The sequence below is a fragment of the Equus asinus genome, chromosome 7 (assembly GCF_041296235.1).
Source record: "Equus asinus isolate D_3611 breed Donkey chromosome 7, EquAss-T2T_v2, whole genome shotgun sequence".
NCBI classification, from domain to species: domain Eukaryota; kingdom Metazoa; phylum Chordata; class Mammalia; order Perissodactyla; family Equidae; genus Equus; species Equus asinus.
The window spans coordinates 28,869,031-28,881,851 of record NC_091796.1 but is presented as its reverse complement, the minus strand read 5'-3'; the positions used below and the strand labels follow the sequence as shown (position 1 = coordinate 28,881,851).

Genomic DNA, 12,821 nt, shown 5'->3' with positions numbered 1-12,821 from the left:
GTATGTAGCCTTTTCAGATTGGCTTCTTTCACTTAGCAATGTGCACTTAAGTTTTCTCCATGTCTTTTCGTGGCTTGATAGCTCATTTCTTTTTACCACTGAATAATATTCCATTGTGTGGATGTACCACAGTTTATTTATCATTCACCTACTGAAGGACATCTTGATTGCTTCCAAGTGTTGGCAGTACATCCTTTAGCATTTTTGACTGAAAATCACAATATTAAAGAGTAGAATTATAGCAGAAGCAACCTTTTTATTGACCTTATTACTATCCTGAATAGCAAATATTTATTGAGCAGCTCATTATTTTAAGGTTTAGTGCTAGGTGAGATATACCATGGAGTGATAAATGGTGAAGAACTTGGACTTTGGAGTCATTTCTGTTAAAATCCTGACTCCAGCATTGGCTCTGTGTTTGCAAATTTCCTAACTTTGTACTTATCTGTAAAATGGGGTAATAATATTTACCGTGTAGAGTTGTTGAGGGTGGGTTATGCATTTAAATGCTTAGCTGATTTTCTGGAAATTAAACAGCTTGATTTTAATAATGTTATGGTTTTTGTATATATAAACACATGTATTGTTTCCTTGGGCATCAAACAGTCTGATCCAGTCAGGCCAGAGGCTGAATTCTTTGCAGTTTGTTTTACAAGAATATACGTTTAGTACTAAAATACTGCTAAAACAGCTGCTGCTCTTTCCTACATACATACAAGTATATATTAAGAAGTGTTCAAGTGGTTTGCTTGGCAGTACATTACATGTCTGTCATGCTTTAGACTTTTTGAAGCATCTTACGTTGTTTCTTGATAACAGGTCTTTTTCTCATAACAACCATTAGAGTCTGTATTCCCACTCCCTAGTCCTTTTTAAGTTTTACAGATTAGGAACTAAAGAACAAAGGTACACATCCTAGGCTATACAGTTAGTGGCCGAGCTGAGATTAGAACCCAAGTTTCTGACTCCTACCTACATTATTTTTTCTTCTCTACTTTGCTGCCTTTGTTTTTCATCTGTCATTACTTTTAGGTACAGTGAGAGTCAGCTGCAGAGAGATACAAGTAGAGAAAATGGTACTGATTCTCAGTGATTTGAATTTTTTTTTTTTTTTTAAAGATTTTATTATTTCCTTTTTCTCCCCAAAGCCCCCCGGTACATAGTTGTATATTCTTCGTTGTGGGTTCTTTTAGTTGTGGCATGTGGGACGCTGCCTCAGCGTGGTCTGATGAGCAGTGCCATGTCCGCGCCCAGGATTCGAACCAACGAAACACTGGGCCGCCTGCAGCGGAGCGCGCGAACTTAACCACTCGGCCACGGGGCCAGCCCCCCATCTCAGTGATTTGAATTTTTTAATTCACTGTTTTATTTGGTGTCTTCTTAGAAATGCCAAGGATACTTTAATGTTATTGGCAGGAAAATCCATCCTCGACCTCTCCTGAGCTTTAGAGCTGAGTATTAAATATCTTAGTGCATCCTCAACATTTCTTTAGATGTTTCAAAGGCACTTTAAACTCCCTATGCCTGATATCAGACTCTTGATGTCCCTTTCCCCTCTCCATTCACTACACACGTCTTTCGTGTCCCCTTAGTGATTGGTTCTACCGTCAGTAGTTGCAGAATCTAGAAACCAAAGATTTGTCCTTGACACCTACCTGTCTCACCCCCTGTATTTGCTCTGTGGTCTACCAGGTCCATCTACATCTGTCTGTTGCCACTACCATCAGTCCAGAGCTACTGTTAATTTTTGCCTTGCCTTTGAGTTGTTCTACTGACATTTATTTTTGTCTCCTGTTCTCCACTGTGCAGCCAGAGTGGTCTTTTTGAAGTACAAATCAGCTTAAATCTGTCTCCCTCCCCTATTTAAAACAGTGGGTTCCTATTTATTCCTCAAGGAAGCCTTTGTAGATCTCCTAGGCTGTGTTACATTCCTCCTCATTTTTCTCCTTTCATTGTGCCAACGTACCTTCTCTCTGCTGGACTTGCCACAGTAATAAATTTTATATTTATTTGTGTTATTCAATTGTGTGAACATTCAGTCATCTCTTCCTTAGACTCCAAGTTCTGTTAGAAAGGTGCTGTGTATTTCCCAGTGCCTGGCGTAGTAATTGACACTGGGTGCTCAAGAAATGTATATTGAATGCGTGAATGAATCCTTGGTTGTAGAGAAATGACTTGTTAGTTCTGTGATGGACTTGAACTGAAGAGGAGGAAGAGAGAATATAAAGATTAAAAAGTACTATTTCTTGAAATTCGACTTTGTGTTTGTATACTTCATACTTGGTGCTGTAAATGTGTTACTCATTTCATCCTACCAAGGACTGAACTTTTACAAACAAGGAAACTGAGGCTTAAAGAATAATAATTTGTCAGTAGAAACATAACACTTCAAATTCCCTTTCTTTTCAAGACTTAAGACTGGTGTTTTTATGAACTTTTTATTTGTTTTTATTTTTTGAAAGATGTTAGATCACTGTATCTCATGGCTACCACCATATTGTATTAGTACTGAGAGTAACATCGATGAAAACTAACTGACAGCAGCTATCTTTCTGCAGGATTATTGTCTTTGCTGAAATAGACCTCTCATCTCATCTAAGTCTAATCAACTTGAAATCATCAAAATGAAACTGTGAAATCCCTTCTTGGGTTTGAAGTCCAATATCTCTGACCTTTCTTGTTTCTTTTGATTTTTCTCATGTCTCTCTTGTTATGGAGCCTAGGTTTAAGATTCTGTAATAGCTCTTTTTACTCTTGTTTTTATTTATTGAAATCCTTCTTACTTTTCTAAGACCAGTTAAATTATTATCCACTTCATAGACATTTTTTCTAGTTCTGATCTTGTGAATGTCTGGAGTTCTTTATATATAGACATTTGTGTCTGTAATCCATTTTGAGTTAATTTTTGTAAAAGGTATAAGATCTGTGTCTAGATTAATTAGTTTTTCATTGGATGTTCAGTTGTTCCAGTACTATTTGTTGAATAGACTGCTTTCTCCATTGAATTGCTTTTGCTCTTTGTCAAAGGTCAGTTTGTGTTTGTATGGATCTGTTTCTGGGCTCTCTGTGTTCTGTTCAGTTGATCTGTGTATCTTTTCTTTAGCTAGTACGGCACTGTCTTGATTACTGTAGCTTTATAGAAAGTCTTGAAGTTGGGTAGTGTCAGTGTCAGTCCTCCCTTCAGTATTGTGTTGACTGTTCTGGGTCTTTTGCCTTACCGTAGTTTATATGGTTTTTCTAATCCACGAACACAGAATATTCCCCATTTATTTATATCTTCTTGAAGGTTAAGAATAGGCACAACTGATCTGTGGTAATAAAGGTCAGAATAATGGTTACCTTTACGGGGTAGGTAATGACTTAGAGGCAGCATGAGGGAGGCTTCTGGGGTTTTGGGAATGTTTTGTATCTGTGAGGTCATTACATGGATATGTTCATTTTGTAAAAGTCCATCAAGTTGCACACTTATGTGTACACTTCTCTATGGTAATATTTCAATCAAATATTTCTTAAAAAAGAAAAATCTTAGAGGAGAGAATCTGACTTTTTTGATTTGAAGAGCAGAAAACTCAGTACCCAAATTTGTTGTTTAGTGGTCTAACATCTACTTACTAGTTTTGAAAATTTGTGAGTATAACTTTTTTGGGGGGAGGGAAGTGGGTAGAGAATTTAAATATTCAAAGTAAGAGCAGACTTGGGGCTGGCCTGGTGGTGCAGCAGTTAAGTTCGCATGTTGCACTTTGGTGGCCTGGGGCTGGCTTGGACCCCCGGTGCGGACCTATGCACTGCTTGTCAGGCCATGCTGTGGCAGGCATTCCAGATATAAAAGTAGAGGAAGGTAAGCATGGATGTTAGCTCAGGGCCAGTCTTCCTCAGCAAAAAAGAGGAAGATTGGCTGTAGATGTTAGCTCAGGGCTAATCTTCCTCAGAAAGACAAAACAAAACAAAATAAGAGCAGACTCACATGAAAGGTTGATTTTAGTGTGTTTCTTCTAGGCTGTTTTTATGTTGGATGGTTTTTGGTCACAGATGTAGACAGAATTTTTAGTATCAATTTTAAATAAAATGAGGAACTGCAGTAGACTAAATCTTGGGAAAAACTCTGTCATAAATTCTGTTTGAAACATAGTGTTCTCTCAAGGGAGGTGGCTATAAGCCCTATCACTTGGTATTTGAAGCTAGGTTAGATAAAATAGTAGAATGTGTCCTGTTTGGACCCCCATTGCAAGGAAATAGACAGGATCACTTGTAAGGCTTTTTTTCTTTAAACTTCAATTCTGTGATAAGGAAAATACAGCCTCTACTCTAGTGGGCAAAAGCATTCTTGTTTTGTCAGTCAAGCATTGACTCTCTTTAAAGTTGCTTTTTTGTCTAAATAGAAAGCCATATTTAGCTCAGATTATTGTTTTGTACCAGAGACCAAAGTTGGAATTCATGAATTATCTAATACTATGGCTTGTACATGTGGAGAAGCAGTGTAAGTTAACCGCTTCATATAGATCATGTTTGAGGCATTAGCTGCTTGTATTTCTTACAGTTCTTGGGTGGTGATATGAAATAAACAGATGCAGGAGTGCTCCAATTAGAATGCCCCATTTTACATGACTGTGGAGCAAAATCTTGCCTAGAAGCAGTTTCATTTAATGGGCTGTGCTTGTGTCAACTTGTGGTTTCAACGGAAAAGTGCCTGTAGCAACAGTAAACTTATAACAGCAAGTGACTTCAGTTTGCATTTGTCACATCAGGAAGGACAATACACTTTCAGTTTATTCATTCATTTTTGTGTCCTTATAGTGGTGGTAAAGGATGGTTAATGGTGGTTGTTGCTCACAAGGGGTAAAATTGAAAGGTGTAAAAGGCAAGCCTTTCTTAGGCTGAGTGCTTAAAGATTTTATCCATTGCTGCGTCAGAACCCTCAGGAGGGTTTTCTGTAGTGGTTAGTCTTAGGTAAGACTCCTTTAATCATGGTCCTTTCTCACAATTCTAAGTCTATAGGAAGTTGTTAAACATCTAAGAATATTTTGCAAGAAAACATACTTTCTTCTCTGTGTGTATTTTATGGATATTTTTATATCTTCTTTTTTCTCTGAGGATAATTTTTTACCTACCAGTTTATACACTAAAGCAACTGGTTCACATTTATAAAAAGTCTGTTAAAGTCTATTCTCTGTTCACGCTATGCTTTCTTCCTGGATGGGCTGATATATTCAGCTTCCACCTCTACTTATATTGATAATGTCCAAATCTCTATTTCTGTATTTCTTTTCTTGGGAACTTGTGTTCCTATGAGCATTATCTAGTTCAAATCAAAGTTGATTATTTCTCTTTTTGCTCTTCTTATAGTACACATCTTAATTGGGGTTGCCCTCTACCCGGTTGTATATATATGCCAGTAACCATCAAAGGAGTGGAGTGTTCTGTATATATCATATGGGTTGAGTTGGTTGATAATGTCTAAGTCTTCTATATTTTTGCTCATTTTCTGTCGAGTTTTATCCATTTAGAATGAGGAATTGAAATCTGCAACTATTAGTATTGAATTGTCTCCTTTCCATTCTGTTAGTTTTTGCTTCATGTATTTTGAGCCTTTGTTAAATGCATATATATTTATAAATATGTATACATTTATAATTTTTAGATTTTCCTGATATAGTAACTTTTGTATTATTATGAAATGTCCCTCTTTGTCTCTAGTAATATTTCTTGTCTTAAAGTCTATTTTTTCTGATTTTTTTTTTAAACATTGGCACCTGAGCTAACATCTGTTGCCAATCGTCCTTTTTCCTACTTCTTCTTCTCCCCAAAACCCCCCCCAGTACATAGTGGTATATTCTGGTTGTAGGTCCTTCTGGCTCTGCTATGTGGGATGCTGCCTCAGCATGGCTTGATGAGCAGTGCTAGGTCCATGCCCAGGATCTGAACCAGCAAAACCCTGGGCCACTGAAGCAGAGCCTGTGAGCTTAACCATTCAGCCACTGGGCTGGCCCCTGTCTGATGTTGATAATAGACATTTCAGCTCTCCTGTGGTTGCTCTTTGCATATTATGTCTTTTTCCATTCTTTTCTTTCAACCTATTGTATCTTTTTCTGTTCTTTTCTTTCAACCTATTTTATCTTTGAATGTAAGGTGTGTTTCTCATAGACTTCATACACTTGGATCTTTTTCATACAGTCTGACAATTTCTGCCTTTTGATTGGAGTGTTTAGGCTGTTCATATTTAATATGTTTATTAATATGGTTGGATTTATATTTGCCATTTTGTTATTTATTTTCTAATGTCTCATTTTTTGTTGTTCCTCTGTACCTCCTTTATTGCCTTTTTTGGGGGTTAGTTTTTGGGGTTTTTTGCTGAGGAAGATTCACCCTGAGCTAATATCTGTGCCAGTCTTCCTCTATTTTGTATGAGGGTCACTGCCATAGCGTGACCACTGATGAGTGGAGTAGGTCCGTGCCTGGGAACTGAACCCGGGCCACCAAAGCAGCTTGTACTGGATTTAACCACTAGGCCACAGAGCTGGCCCTGGGGGTTAGTTTTTTAACTATATTTTTTGAATTATTTTCTTAGTGGTTGCTCTGGGGATTACCTCTGTGTCTTCATTTATCATAGTTTGTTTTTTTTTTTTAATTGATACTTACTTAATTCCAATAAAATATAGAAACATTGCTCCAGTATGAGAGAGCTCCATCTCCTCCCTCTCTTTTAGGCTATTATTTATGTATATATGGTATCTTTGTGTTTTATAAACCTAGCAAACAATGTTACAATTATTGCTTTGTACAACCTTAAGCTTTTTGAAAGGAGATTGAGAAGAAATAAAAATTATTTAGTCTTTTATGTTAATTTACATATTTACCACTTTTTGTTGTCTGCATTTCTTTTTATGGATTTGAGTCACAATATGGTATCATTTCCTTTCAGCCTAAATAGTTTCCTTTTTTATTTCTTATAAAGTAGGTCTGCTGCCAGTGAAATATTAGTCTTTGTTTACGTGGGAATTTTTTTTTTTTTTGAGGAAGGTTAGCCCTGAGCTAACATCTGCTGCCAATTCTCCTCTTTTTGCTGAGGAAGACTGGCCCTGAGCTAATATCCATACCCATCTTCCTTCACTTTATATGTGGGACGCCTACCACAGCATGGCTTGCCAAACAGTGCCATGTCTGCACCCGGGATCTGAACTGGCAAACCCCGGGCCGCCTAAGTGGAATGTGCGAACTTAAGCACTGCACCACTGGGCTGTCCCCTATCTGGGGATTTTTCTTTTGCCCTCATTTTGAAAGAATAGTTTTGTTGGATATAGAATTCTTAGTTAATAGTTTTTGTTTCCCCCCAGCACTTTGAATGTCATTCCACTACCTTTTGACCTCTAGTGTTTCAGATTAGAGATCAACTGTTAAATCTTTGTGGTTTCCTTGTGTATGATGAATTATTTTTCTTTTACTGCTTTCTAGATTTTTCTCTGTCTTTTTCACTTGTTTGGCTATGATGTGTCTATGGATCTCTGTTTATCCTACTTGAGATTTTTTTGAGCTTCTTGGATGTATGGATTAATGTTTCTCATCGAACTCAGAGGAGATTTTGGGCTATTATTTTTTCAAATATTTTTTCTGCCTCTTTCTCACTCCCCTTCTTGGATTCCTATTATACATGTGTTGGTATTCTTGATGTTGTCCCATAAGTTTCTGAGGTTCTGTTTATTTTTCTTTAATTTTTTTTCTCTCTATTCTTTAGACCATGCAATTTCTATTGGCCTATCATTATGTTCACTGAGTATTTATTCTGCTATCTTGAACCTGTTGAACCCTTCTAGTGAATTTTTCCTTTCAATTTTTGTACTTTTCAGCTATAGAATGTCCATTTGGTCCTCTTTTAATACTTTTTATCTCCTTATTGAGATTCTCTATATGTCAGTTTATTGTTATCATACTTGAATTTTTAAAACATATTTTTCTTTAGTTCTTTGAGCATTTAAAATGCCTCTTTTGATGTCTTTGCTAAGTCTAACATCTGAGGACATTCATTTTTCTAGTGACTCCTTTTTTATCTCCTGTGTATAGGTTACATTTCCTGTTTCTTCAAAAGTCCTTGATTTTTTTATTGAAAACTGGACATTTTAGGTAATAAATTTACTGTGGATTCTGATTATTTTTCCTTTTGAAAGTGTCATTCCTGTTTCTTTGTTTTGATAACTGGGATAAATCTGAGAAATCTGTTTTCCTGCAGTGTGTTGTTGCTTATGTCTCTGCTGTTTTTTTTTTTCTTCCTATTTTAAATATTAAGCCTGGCTTTCTGGTGGTTGCTCTTGTCCTTTCTAGCATAGCTTACTGGTTAGCCAGTGCTTGGACAGAAGTACTCAAACACCTGCCAGTAAGGATTTTTGTTCTCTGCTTATGGGGAGCGCGTTTTAAAGTTCAGGCCATTTTCAAGTCTGCCTGGGCTTTTACTTTCTGTTGGGCCTTTTGGCATCTCTGCATAATCATGCAGCCTCAGCCGAGAATATGCTTAACCCATTCGTGTCCACATCCACAGGCTAGTAGAACCCTTGACTACCCTGATGGCTTACTGCAGAGATTGCCACTTGGTCTTACAATGCCCCTGGAGAAAGATGTGGCCAACCACTCCAAATTGAATGAGACCCCTTTGTAAGTGCAAACTGGCAGATTCTCAGGGCCTGCCTCACCTCAATAGGCAGAACCTACTAAACTGGGAGGTGGGGGGAAATGGTTGCAGCCCCAGGCAAGAGCACCACAGACTCCCACCGTTCTTAATCAAAATTCTGCAGGTTTGCAAATATTAACACTCAGGGTTGTGTAAACTTTTGACCTATTTCCAGAGCACTGAAATGGCTATTTTTGTCAATTTTGTCTTGCTTTGTAGTTACATTTTGGGGAGAAGATTTGCTGACCCTCTCACTTGCCCATAACCGGAAGTCTTGCTCTGCCAATACTTCAGAAACCCTACATACTCGTAATCTATCACATCTCCTCCATTCAGAGATAACCACTGTCCTGACAGTCTGGTAACTATTTCCTTGCTTTTTAAAGCAGTTTTACTGTACAACTAAGCTTTCATATATAATATGTCATTTCATTTTGTCTGATTTTGAATTTTCTATACAACTCATACTGTAAATTCTTTTGCAATTTCTTTTTTTATTTTTTTGCTTACCATTGTTTTTGATATTCATCTGTGTTGAAGTACTTGTCCTTTATTTGTTTTCACTGCTGTATGCTCTTTCTTTGCAGGAGTTTACCACAATTTATTTTTCCATTCTACTGTCGGTTAGATGTTTTGTTTTTGTTTTGTCTATCACAAAATCAGTGCTGCTATGACACATGTGTTTCTGTAGACAGTGTTTTTCAAGCTTCAGGTTGCCACCTATTAGTTGTGTAATCAATTTACTGAGTCATGACAAGCACTAAAGTTTTCAAATATAGAGATGGAAAAGAAAATATATGAGTGCTTTACGTAAGTTTTTGTGCGTGAATGTCGTCACAAGAAGCTCCAAACTACTAAGTCACCTCTTATTTCCTGCACTCTAATCTCCAGAAAGCACTGCACATTCCCTGTTCTGTTCCCTCCACTCCATCTCCAGCACCCTTCCAGGTTGCTCTCTGGGTCATCATCAGCAAAATCATCAATATTCTCAACCTCCTCTCTGAATTTTTCCTTTACTTTCTTATACTAATAGCAACCTGGCTTTCCCGTGGGCACTGCTTCACCTTGCGAGAGGTGGTTGTGTTTTTTTTTTTCTCCTGTAGTCCTTATCCTCTGGCCTGGAGAAGGAGGGGTAAATGATTTCCTTGTTCCTCATTAGTACTTTTCAGATAATTTTTCTCTTCCATTTATCCCCATATTGCTGTCATGTTTTGATCACTGACCGCTTTATATTGTGACAATTTTTGTTCCTTGCTTCTTGTCATTTTGTCCTTTGTTAGTCTTGTCTTAATTCTTGGTGTTTTCAGTATACACATAGATGATCCTCTGAGACTGCCCACTCAGTTCTGTGAACTCTTCCTTAATGATTTTGTTCTCTACCCTACCTCAGCCACTTGCTTTCATAGTCATATTCTCATCGTTACTTCTCACACTGTCTGTTGTGAAGGACCAGTATATTTTTATTTCCAATTCATCATTGGTGGATTCTTTTGGGCAAAATACAGTCAAAATCTATTACTAGGAAATTGAAGTGCTGTTTGGTTGTCACGACAATATGAAATTGCTGTAAGTTTCTAATCAGTTAACTCTTAATTTCTATACTTCTCTCATTGCAGGCTGTCATTCAGGGATAATACTTTGAGGAGCACTCTGTTAGATCTTGTCAGTTACTAATAGCTTAGTTTCAGTTTCATTCACAGCACTTTTGGATTACCACCGTCTGTCTTTCCAGCTCACTCTACAGTACCCTGACTCCACTGGTATGTCCATTTCATCGGTCCTACCACGTGTTCACTGCCTTGTACCTTCTTGATGTGATCATTAAAATCATTTTGTTGCACATACTCTTGCTTCTTTCTTGCTTTGTTCTAATTGCTGGGCAAAACAATTCTGGTTAAATCCAATTTCTACGTCTTCTGCAGTTGGACTTAGACAGCCGAACTTGAAAGGAGAACAATACACCTGTGTGTACCAGTCGCACTTTAAGTTCATGGCTGCAACCCTTAAAGTGTGCTCTTATTATTGTCTGGAAATCATATACTGTATTTCTGTAGTTTCTTCACTTTCTCACTGCTGTTTCACACCTGGTCCTCCGATCACCCTCACCACCACCTCATTCATAACTGATGACCTTGCTTTCTTCTTCCTAGAGAAATTTACATTCAGAAGAGAACTTCCACAGATTCCCATTACGTTTATCATTGGGCCATGCAAGATTAGAATGACACCTTTTGTTTTGATAATAATTTTTGCCTTACGGTCTGTTTTACCTGTTAATCATAGAGATAAATCAGCTAGAGGGGAGTTGGTTATATAATTTTCTGTTCTTTTCCTTTAAGCCTTTATATGTCCTTATGTATGGGAGATGGACTTTAAACAATAACACAGTTATTTAACTACAGTAATGTAAAGTATCATGAAGGAAAATAGGTGTGTAATCTGTATATAACAAGAATCTTATTAGTCTGTAAGATACCAAAGGCCACCCCAAGGAAATAATATTTATTCTGCTATCTGCAAAGAGTAGCCAACAAACGAGCAGCACAAAATGAATGTGATAGGTCAGAGATCTGAAAAAATTGTTTATATGACCTTTTTTTGTAGCTAGAGAGAGCTAGCATATGAGTGGTCTAAGATTGAAACTGGAGAAGTGGGCAGAGGTTTGAAGCAGGGGAGAGCAATCACATTTTCCTCCTGTTAAGTTTGTGTTAATAGCTTGGAAATTGAGATTGTGAGTTGGTATTTTTTGACTCCATGTAAATTATTGTACTTAGCAGTTTTATTCTCCTTCAGATTTTCGGTAGCAAATGGTATAACCCATTTCCATTTTTCACAAACCCCCAAACCTGCCTCCTTTTTCACCTTGCCTTAAGCTTTGCTGACCAAGGAAGTCTGACATGAAACACGCTCACTCCAGATTTTCACAGTAGCCTCATTCAGCCTTACACTTTCCACTTCCCTGTCTCTTCAGGTGGGGGTCAGTATACTGCTTCCTTCCAATGGTTTAACTCTTCTACGTGTCCTCATCTTCTGTCATCTTAGTTTCTTAATGAGTACAAGGACTAATAAAACAAATCCTGCATTTTCATTGTCCAGAATTGACAGCCTGTTTTTGTTTTTTTAATTGTTGCATATTACCCCCCCCCCCCCTTTTCTTTGAGGGGGAGAGAAAAACATCATATAGAGCTCAATTTGCCTTTAACTACTCTCCTCTCAGTCATTCCCTCCATCTCAACCTTATAGGACATTTAAGAAATGCTCTGTATGTGGGATCTAAAAAAAAAACTTTCTCATATAACCGTGTCATATTTGCCTTGTAAAAATATTGTTCTGCCTGCTGTATGGAGAACAGGTTGGTGGGTAGGAGCAAGACTGACTATGGAGAGACAGGAGATGATTGTCAATCATTCCATTTAAAAATAAATGATGGAGGTCGTGTTTAGAGTGGTTGACCGTGGAGCTGGAGAATAGTGGACAGGCTAGAAATCTAAGGAGGTAGGATTGATAGGAGTTAGTGAATGATGGGATGCAGTGAGTAAAGGAGGAGGCATTGTCAAGAATAACCCTCAGGTTTTTGACATGAGCAACTGAGATAATAGTGGTGCTATTTACTGAGCTAGGGAAAACTCAAGAAGGAGCAGAGTAGGATAGTTCAGAGATGACTAATTTGGTTTTGGGCATGAGGAGATTGTGGTGCCCTTATGAAATCTAAATGGAGATGTCAAATGGCTATTTGGGTGGACTGGGATAGACCTCAGAGAAGGTGTGAGATGGAGAAACAAAATTACTAGTATAGGGATGGTATTGGAAACTGGGTGTAGAAGAGGTCACTGTTGTGGTTGGGAAAAAGACGTGGTCCTAGGACTAATGCCTGAGGTTTGGTGTAGAAGAATTAAGCCTATAAAGTAGGGTGAGAAGGAGCAGCCAGAAAAATAGGGAAACCTGGAATCCAAACAAAGACATTAGTTTAAGGAGGAGAGAGAGTGGTTAGGTAAAGAAAGCTGCTTAGGCAGTAGGTAAGATGAGGGCCAAACGATGTTGGATTTACAGAGATGGGGATCATTAATGACCCTGGTAAGAACTGTTTTACTGGTTTAATAGAAGCAGATGTGATATGGGATTGGGGTTGAGAGGGAGTGTGAGAGGTAAGGAAATAGAGGCATGG

The 12,821-nt window shown here is 37.8% G+C and overlaps 1 protein-coding gene across 8 annotated transcripts in view; it reads left to right on the top strand.

Moving 5' to 3' along the window:
- Nucleotides 1–12,821, top strand: part of ARK2N (arkadia (RNF111) N-terminal like PKA signaling regulator 2N) — a 76,727-nt gene that overhangs the window by 14,350 nt on the left and 49,556 nt on the right. For 2 of the 8 annotated variants that reach the window (XM_070513119.1, XM_044774664.2), the window contains exon 2: nt 8,876–9,017. The exons of the other annotated variants lie outside the window; for them this stretch is intronic. The gene's annotated coding sequence lies outside the window, so the exon portion shown is untranslated. The remainder of the gene's footprint in view (nt 1–8,875; nt 9,018–12,821) is intronic. 8 annotated transcript variants of the gene reach the window in all.